This window comes from Takifugu rubripes, chromosome 7 (assembly GCF_901000725.2).
Source record: "Takifugu rubripes chromosome 7, fTakRub1.2, whole genome shotgun sequence".
NCBI lineage: Eukaryota > Metazoa > Chordata > Actinopteri > Tetraodontiformes > Tetraodontidae > Takifugu > Takifugu rubripes.
Window position 1 is genome coordinate 13,709,949 of NC_042291.1, and position 8,068 is coordinate 13,718,016.

Consider the following 8,068-nt stretch of genomic DNA (forward strand, 5'->3'; position numbering starts at 1 on the left):
CGGAGAGCTGGGTTCAGCATCCCTGAAGTCCAAGTAGGAACCGTCTAGAAGCCAATTAGCAGCAGCTAATTGCAGGCGCCGCGTTATTACTCGTGCAGTTAGCCTAGCGCGGCCTGGGCAGGTTCCAAATGGGCCAGCTACTGAATATTTCAGGTGTCATCTGGGAGACAGTAAAAACGAAGCTGCGCACAGACGGTCAGGCAACAGTGCACGTTTCCTCTGTGGGTTAAGAGTGCACGCTCGAGCCGGCTGGAAGAACGGTTGAAAAACACGATGCACCCGGAGCAGTTTGGTTTTCTACTGTTGTGGAAGTCGTTCATTGTGCAGATTTTTATCATATTTCTTTTTTTTGCCTGTCCTACGGCTCCACTAAGGTCATTAAAATGACCCGTTTGTACCAAATGGGACGGATGTGTTCAACAAGTGCCATTTTAAAGTCCCGGACCTGTAACTAATCTGCCGAGCTCTCACCGATGGACATTTTTTAGCATTAGCGCGTGTTCTTTATGCTAGCGTTAGAGTCCATGGCGACCACCCAGGCCTCACACCCTGCAGCCGGCTGATCCCAGCCTCTCTAGCCTACGTCCTACATTAGGTCTACTCACTAAGAGGCAGGCAGTGCATAACAAGAGGAAAGATGGGGCTCTTTATTTCTGTTTCTCTAACACTACGTTGGCATGTTCCCTGATGTCGGTAATACTATTATTTTTCTGTTTATGACTATAGGTGAAGTAACGCATACCTGATTCGTAACTGCTATACAGTAGTAGGTAATACTTCATAACTTCATCATAAAATACCATGCATTAGGTGATTATTGCTTTAAGAGTCTACGGAGGCTCCAAGAGGAAAAAAATATTGCCCTCGGGTTCTATTTATAGGATTTTTTGGGAACGAAAAAAGCTTCTTCTCTTTTTTTTTTAGGATGTTGGCATAGATTTCTTTCTCTTTTTTGCATGCAAAAATGTCCAATAAGAAAAGAAACAAAAGGTAAACAAGGTTAATAAGAAAAATAGTACTAAAAAAGAGAAATATGCTTTGGCCTGTTGTGATAGAAAGAGGTTGGCAAACGTCCCGTTCGTATGTACAGAAAAGAAAGTGCAACGAATGAGTTAGAAGGGTTCTCCTCCTCGTTATCAAATACATAAATAATAAATAAATAAATACATTTTACCTCATTACTGGAGAGAATCTGGTCACTTTGTGCAGCAGAAACACCTTAGAATCAGCGTTATTACTATCTTTAACTATTATTCCCCCTAAAAAAGAAAAAGAAAGAAAGAACTCGAAGGAACTCGATTTGTTTCGCTGGGTTTCAGTGCAGGGAGGAACTAACTGGCGTCTTTGCCTTCGTCCTCTTCGGCGTTCCAAAATATCCGGCGTCCGGGAGGAAGCCGCGTCCGTGCTCGTGGTTCCGGTCCGGGGACGAGGACGAGGACGTCTTTCAGGAAGTGCATGCGTGGATCGTTTTAAATCCTCAGGTGGGAAAATCTCAAGGAGAAGAAAAGCAAACAACAAAACCCAGTTGTGCTATCTTCATCATCTTCATCATCTTCATCGGCCTCATCGCCACACGCGTAGGCATCGAGGGAGGAGCGGGTGGGAGGCGCGTGGGGGGCGGGGGGGGGGGGGGGGGGGGGGGGGGGGGCAGGTTGTTGAGCAAAAATAGATTGTTTGTGTCTACATCTTTTAAGGGAAATGGGATCTTATGTGTTCAGTTTTGTTGTGTTGCTCTGCGGGGGGGTGGAGGGGTGGAGGGGGGGGGTCATGCATCCAGAGGGGAAAAGGGGCTTTTGAAGCAGGCCGACTCGTAGTGCTTGTTCAGGTAGCTCTTGAGAGCGAAGGTCTTGTTGCAGCGTTTACACTTGAAGTGTTTGAAGGCCGAGTGCGTCTGCATGTGGGCGCGCAGGTTCGAGCGGTCGCGAAGGCCTTGCCGCAGTGGGCGCAGCCGAACGGCTTCTCGCCCGTGTGCCGAGCGCATGTGGCCCCTGCAGCAGCCACGGCCGGCTGAACGCCTTGCCGCACACGTCGCACTTGTGCTTGAGGTCGTGGGTCAGCAGGTGCATGGCCATGGCGGGCATGGACACGTACACCTTCCCGCAGGTGGGGCACTTCTTGGCCAGCTTGCTGTCCAGCGAGCGGTGCGTCTGTTTGTGCCGGCTCAGGTTGGAAGACGTGGCGTAGGTTTTGCCGCACTCGTTGCAGGTGTGCCTCTGGGCGGCGCGGGGGCTGCTGAGGGCTTTCCTCCTGGAGCGCCCGTCGGTGATGAAGAAGGCGTCGACCGTGTAGCCCTCGCTCACCCGCCGTGTGTCGCCGTTGATGTAAGCCGTCGGCGATCTCCGAGCCGGGGCTGTCGGGGGACTCCGAGTCGGGGGCGCCGTAGTCGCTGTGGATGCCGTCGTAGAGGTGGTCGGCGATGGCACCTTGATGCCGCCGTCGCTCTCGGCGTCGTACGCCACCGGGCTGATGTAATCGCTGATGTAAGCGGCTGCGAGGGGAACACAACAGGTGTGAGGGGAGGATGCACAAAAGTGTGGCGGAGCAGCACAACAACACGCGTCGCTACTAAAGCAGCAGCCCTCGCACAGAACCGGGCTGGTGTCACCTCTGACCCGGGGCCCACACTGGGAACCCCCCACGTGTTGCAACCCGTGTTGCAACAACCTCCTTCCCGCCCAAGTCAGCCCAATCTCCAGCAAGACGACATATCTGATGATTAAAAGACCCCACAGCCGGGGAGCGGGTCCGAATGGCTGCTGGCCGCCTCCAGCAGCCTGAGAACACCACGCGCGTCCTCTCCCCCCCGCAACAGGGGAGCCGTCTGACAGCGTCTGCGGATCGATGAGGACGGCAGGGCCGGAGCAAGAAATCAGGAAGTCTTCAGTCTGACAATAAGAGCGGGAATTCAGCAGGCGGACAAGCATTAACGTCACGGAAGCGCTTACGCGACGCTGTTAACAGCTGCGCGGATAAACGGCTCTCCGAGGATGCGCGCGGCTGTTTTTCCCCGCTTCTCCATCCCTCTCCAGTGGATTTATCTCTTAACATAAATATTCCAAACAGCGGGATCAGTCAGCCGCTAACTTGGTCTTAACTGCGCGTGTGGGATGGGAACGCAGCTCCGCGGCGAGGCAGGCAGGACGGATGGAAACAGCGGCCCGCAACCCAGACAACGTGCGCGCTCGCTGGCTGGCGCGCGCGTTCTGCGCGCGTTCTAATGAGCTGCCAGTTGTCAGAGCAGAAGCGTCGCGGCAGTTATCCGCCCCGAGTCAGTCACCCCCGTGCAAGACAAGTGCGCGTCCAGAGAGCGACTCGATTCCTGGAAGGCTGCGGCGGAGACGCTCCCTCAGCGGGAGACGCACGCGCACGGGCCGCGCCCGGACTCCCAGAGAAGTTGATTAAAGCGTGAAGAAGGAGCAGGCTCCTCTGATCCGGTCAGGTCGCTGCACCGGGAGGCTCAGCTGCGTGTTTTCCAGCTCCTGCACGCGTCCGCATAGCTGATGAAGAGCGAATCCATCACGGGAGCCGCTCCTCACCTCTCTGAAGAGGCGGTTTCACGCGCGTTCCTGTGGCATTTAAAGAATAAGTCAGTTTGTTTTCAGGGATCATTAAATCTGGGGACCCGTATGGATCATATATGCTCCAAAATGAAGCCTCGGGGGGTGAAATCCGTGCCGTTATCATTCATCTTATCTTCCCCAGCAGTTCGGAATAAGATGCAGCAGCAGCGGGCCAGACATGACAACCGCCTATCTGTCTACATATGATAACAGCCGCTACACATCTGCAGCCGGGTCCCAGCTGAATATACGCCGCCGTCACGCACGACGCACAGTAACACGGGTGGCACGGACCCATAAATTATTCCAGGAGCGGGGAGGCTGCTGTGGGTAAAGCCTCCGCCGGGGCGCTGGGGATGGGGAGGGAAAAGGTTGCCGGGACGGGCTGATGCGGAGATCACGTGTTCAGACCGCGCACGGCTCGTTAACGTCAGAAATCGAGCTTGTTTTCTTCTTTACGAGTTTAGGACGCGCGTCGAATGCGCGCAACGCCGCGTCGGCGACAGGCGGCGGTTACCACCGAGGAAGGCAGGTGTTCCTCCCGCAACATGTGCGGCAGAGTTTTTTCCAGATGTGTCACGTGGCCTCACAGCGGGCCAGAGGTGGAAGTCGAGCGCGCCTAAAATAAAAAGTCAGGGAAGAGAGACCGAAGCCACGTTCCCGGTGACCCGCGGGGAGAGATCAGAAGGGGAAAGGGCTTATTTGTCCAGTCAAGTGGCAACTGGGACTATTTCTAACAGAGAACTTAGCTCCTCGCTGGGCGCCATCCTCCCCTTTGCCCCAACTCCACTCCTGGTTTGGGGTATTTGGGAGAAGAAGAAGAAGAAGAAAACATCCCCGCGGACTGATGTAACCTGCTGGATTCGGCTGATTTCTCCGGGTGACCTTTGTGCTCCGCCTGCACCTCCACTCCCGCAAAGGATCTCAAAATCAAGAGCCCGGATGGGGGGGGGGGGCACGGTAGCTGAGCAGACTGTGGTGGTTATAGCAACTCCATCAGGCTTCCTTTGCGTCCCTCTTGCGGTCTTTTAAAAGTGGAGCCGCTCGCGTCGCGCAGGACTGCTTAGTGCGCAGATTTGAAGCTTTTATGAGCAGCGCGGCGGCGCCGTGCGCTGTGATCACAGCGAGGCTACTTATTCAGCCCGTTCAGCTCGTGCATCAGCCGCGACAGGCGCCAAACGCGCCGCTGACGCACCGCGACGGATTGAAAACAACGCACACGTTGCGCGTCCGTTTTCAAGAGTGACCTCAGCGAGGGAATCCCGTCCACGGAACCCGTCCGCGTGTCGCCTGAGCCACCTGTTAGTGCCGCATGCGCGTGCGGGGATGACCTACCTTTGTCATGGAGCCGCAGGCTGAGGTCTGCCCGGTGCCGGTAGGCGTTCTCCATGTCCGCCCCGGACGGAGAACTCATCGAGCTTCACCTTTTCACTAAAAAAGACCTCGGCATGGTGCACGGACACACTCACACACAAACACTGTCACAAACACAGCGACACGCGCTCGCAAACGCAGCCGATCGCCGGCGGCCTGGCTAGCGTGCTGACTCGCCCCGTTCCGCACCCAACAGGACGGACGGACCCACCGGGAGCGAGGCGGCTCTCCGGGTTCAGGAGCCTCGGATGGATCCGTGGAAGAGTTGAAGGCGATCAATGTCGTCGGGGATTCGTGTCCCCCCGCGTGTCCCCCCCGCGTGTCCCCCCCGCGTGTCCCTGCTTTTAGTCCTCGTGTGGAAGCGGAGGAGAAATGCAAGTTCAGCACCGGACAGCTCCCATCCTGGACCTCCTCCGTGTCTCCGCGCAAACAAGCAGCGCAGTACCAGAGGCGGCGAGAGGCTCCCTCTCCTCCCCCGGAGAAGAGACCGAAGAGAAGAGGAGGACGGTGCAAAGAAAACACAAGTGAGGGGATATTTAGGGGGGGGCTCGCTTTTTTTTTTAAAAAGAAAGAAAATATAACGTCCGTCCTTCAGAAATGATCCTTTATTTCCAACTTGCTCAGGTCCGTAAAAGAAAAGACCCCCCGCGGCCGAATGCATCAACAGCGCCCCCCCCTCTCTCTCTCTTGCTCGCTCGCTCGCTCGCTCTCAATCTCTCTCTCTCTCTCTCTCTCTCTCTCTCTCTCTCTCTCTCTCTCTTTCTCTTGCAGCTTCCTCGAGCTGTTCCCGCGAGTGTGCCGTCTCGCGATCAGCTGATGGCATTTATATGGAGGGGTGGTGGGGGGGGGGGTGGAAGAGAGAGAGAGAGAGATGGGTAGAGAGGGAGAGATGGGTAGAGAGAGTGCTTAATTTAATCCATCCCACATCCCCGGGGAGCGGCGACTGGTCTGGATGATTTATTGAAGCTGTTATCACCTCCTTTCTCTTTTCTTCTCCTGTCTTTCATTCTCCTCTTCCCCGGGTTTGAGCGGCCCGTGCACGCGCGAGGGCGCGCCTCCCTTTTCCCGCCGCTAATTGATTTTATTTTTCTGCACCGTAAACGTCATTTATGCTCGCCCAGATTTCCTTTTCGTTCTCAGGCTTTTGCCTCGCGTAAGTATTCCACCTGTGTGTGTTTCCCATCCAGATCTGAGTCTTGTAATTATCATTAATGTGGCCCTGAAGGCAAATGGATGCGGACCAAATGGACTGTTTCACATTGAGAGCTGGATTAATGAGAGCAGAGCCATATTTGCTCCAGGGTCACGCCAGGTTCATTGATAAGTTTTAGTGGGAGATGGAGGATTGTTTCTGCTCAGGAGATGACGTCAGGACAAAGCTAGCTACCTTTGATGCAACCATAGGTCTGCACACACTGATTTCCACTTAAACGTGCACGATCTGCCTCATGAAATGACCCCGACTTGAATCCTGCAGTGGGGGGGGGGCAGGGCAAACTGATGGTTGTTGGCACAGATGCTGAAAGGTCTGGTCGTGGGATGAGGCCCAGAACCCCCTGCGACCTCTTTTTTTGCCTTTTTTTAAACCCTGATACTGAGACTTAAACTGTGGAAATAAAAATAATATGGACACAGATGACAATTTATTACCCACAATTCAGTGCACATCGGTGACGAGGCCTGTTACAGTTACAGTTTTACAGTAACAAGATCCCCAGTTGTGTGAATGCGCTTGTATCTAAGTAAGAATATTGCTGCAGTATGTGTGCACAGTATGGTATACATGTGCTGTGCGTGCGTGTGTGTGTGTGTGTGTGTGTGTGTGTGCGTGCGTGTGTGTGTGTGTGTGTGTGTGTGTTGCCATACCGGCCCATCTGCTGTCCTTAATCAGAGGAAGAGCAGATGAGTTCAGTCACCTGGAGACTGGCTCAGGGAGGTCCAATTACACACACACACACACACACACACACACGCACGCACACATGCACACATTCATTCACATACAACATACAGGCCTCTCCAGCAACAGCCAGTGGACTGAAGCGTCATCAAACAACAGATTTGACCGCCTCGCTAACAGGCGCATATGGACAGAAACAGACATTCTTCTCAAACAAAGACGACCAAAAATAGCGTCCCAGAGTGGAGGAGACTGCTCGTTCCTGCTCCTTCCTGCTCGTTCCTGCTCGTTCCTATTTTAAAACGCACAAATTAATGAATTTGAACTGGTGACAGAGCAGATTCGGCATTCAAGCTGCCGCGGCGACGGTTTTTCGTCACCATCACGCCGAGGATGTGAGCGTGATGTCCAAAGATAGAGCCTCCACGGCCGAGAGCGGAGCGCTCTGGGGGCTGTGGCGCCACCCTCACACGGTGGCGATGCGGCTGCTCTGATGGATGCGATGATCTGTGGCTCCCGGGGCTCCGTGTCAGACCCCACACGTGTAGTGCCATGAACACGGAGCTGGTCTGTGTACATGTGTGAGAGCCCGGGTTCATCAGACAGCTGCTCCAACTATGAACACACACGCACGCAGACGTTATCACACACCACTCCACGATCACACGCTGCCTCTTCCAGCTGATTCAGCTGTGATTTAACCCTGTAAACGCGTAGCAGCGCCGATGGTTGGCCTTGTTGACGGTTTAGGGTCAGTTTCCTCTCAGCGGGAGGTCAACACACACACACACACACACACACACACAAACGTGCTCCGAGCACGGCCGCACCTGCAGCTGGATCCAGGTAGGTGGCGCTGAAGCGTGCGACGAGCACGTGCAGCAGTAGTTGATGCTTGAGGGGGTTGAGAAGTGCGGCCAAACCTCCATATTGTCGTGAAAATAAACCTTTTTTTCTGATTCTCTCCATCCAAACCTGCATTTCTTCCCCACCTAAACTCTCCCTGACCCACGCTTCCGCTTTGAGACTCCCCCCCCCCTCATTTTTCTCTTTCTATCTGGGGGTAATTGTGTGAATCAGGAGAGATTGCATTTCCTCCGACAGCTGAGTGGCGAGCTGGCAGGGTAACAAATGACCTGATAACCAGCGACTCTGATCCTCCTCAATGCAGAAATAAGAGCCAAAAAAAATCGTTCCCCGCCTCGGACAGACCCATCCCGCGTTGTCGCAACTG

At 54.4% G+C, this 8,068-nt stretch overlaps 1 pseudogene; it reads right to left on the reverse strand.

Moving 5' to 3' along the window:
* Positions 1–1,754: 1,754 nt before the first annotated feature.
* On the reverse strand, positions 1,755–5,010 carry LOC101072245 (transcriptional repressor scratch 1-like; annotated as a pseudogene).
* Between the last annotated feature and the right edge of the window lie 3,058 nt (positions 5,011–8,068).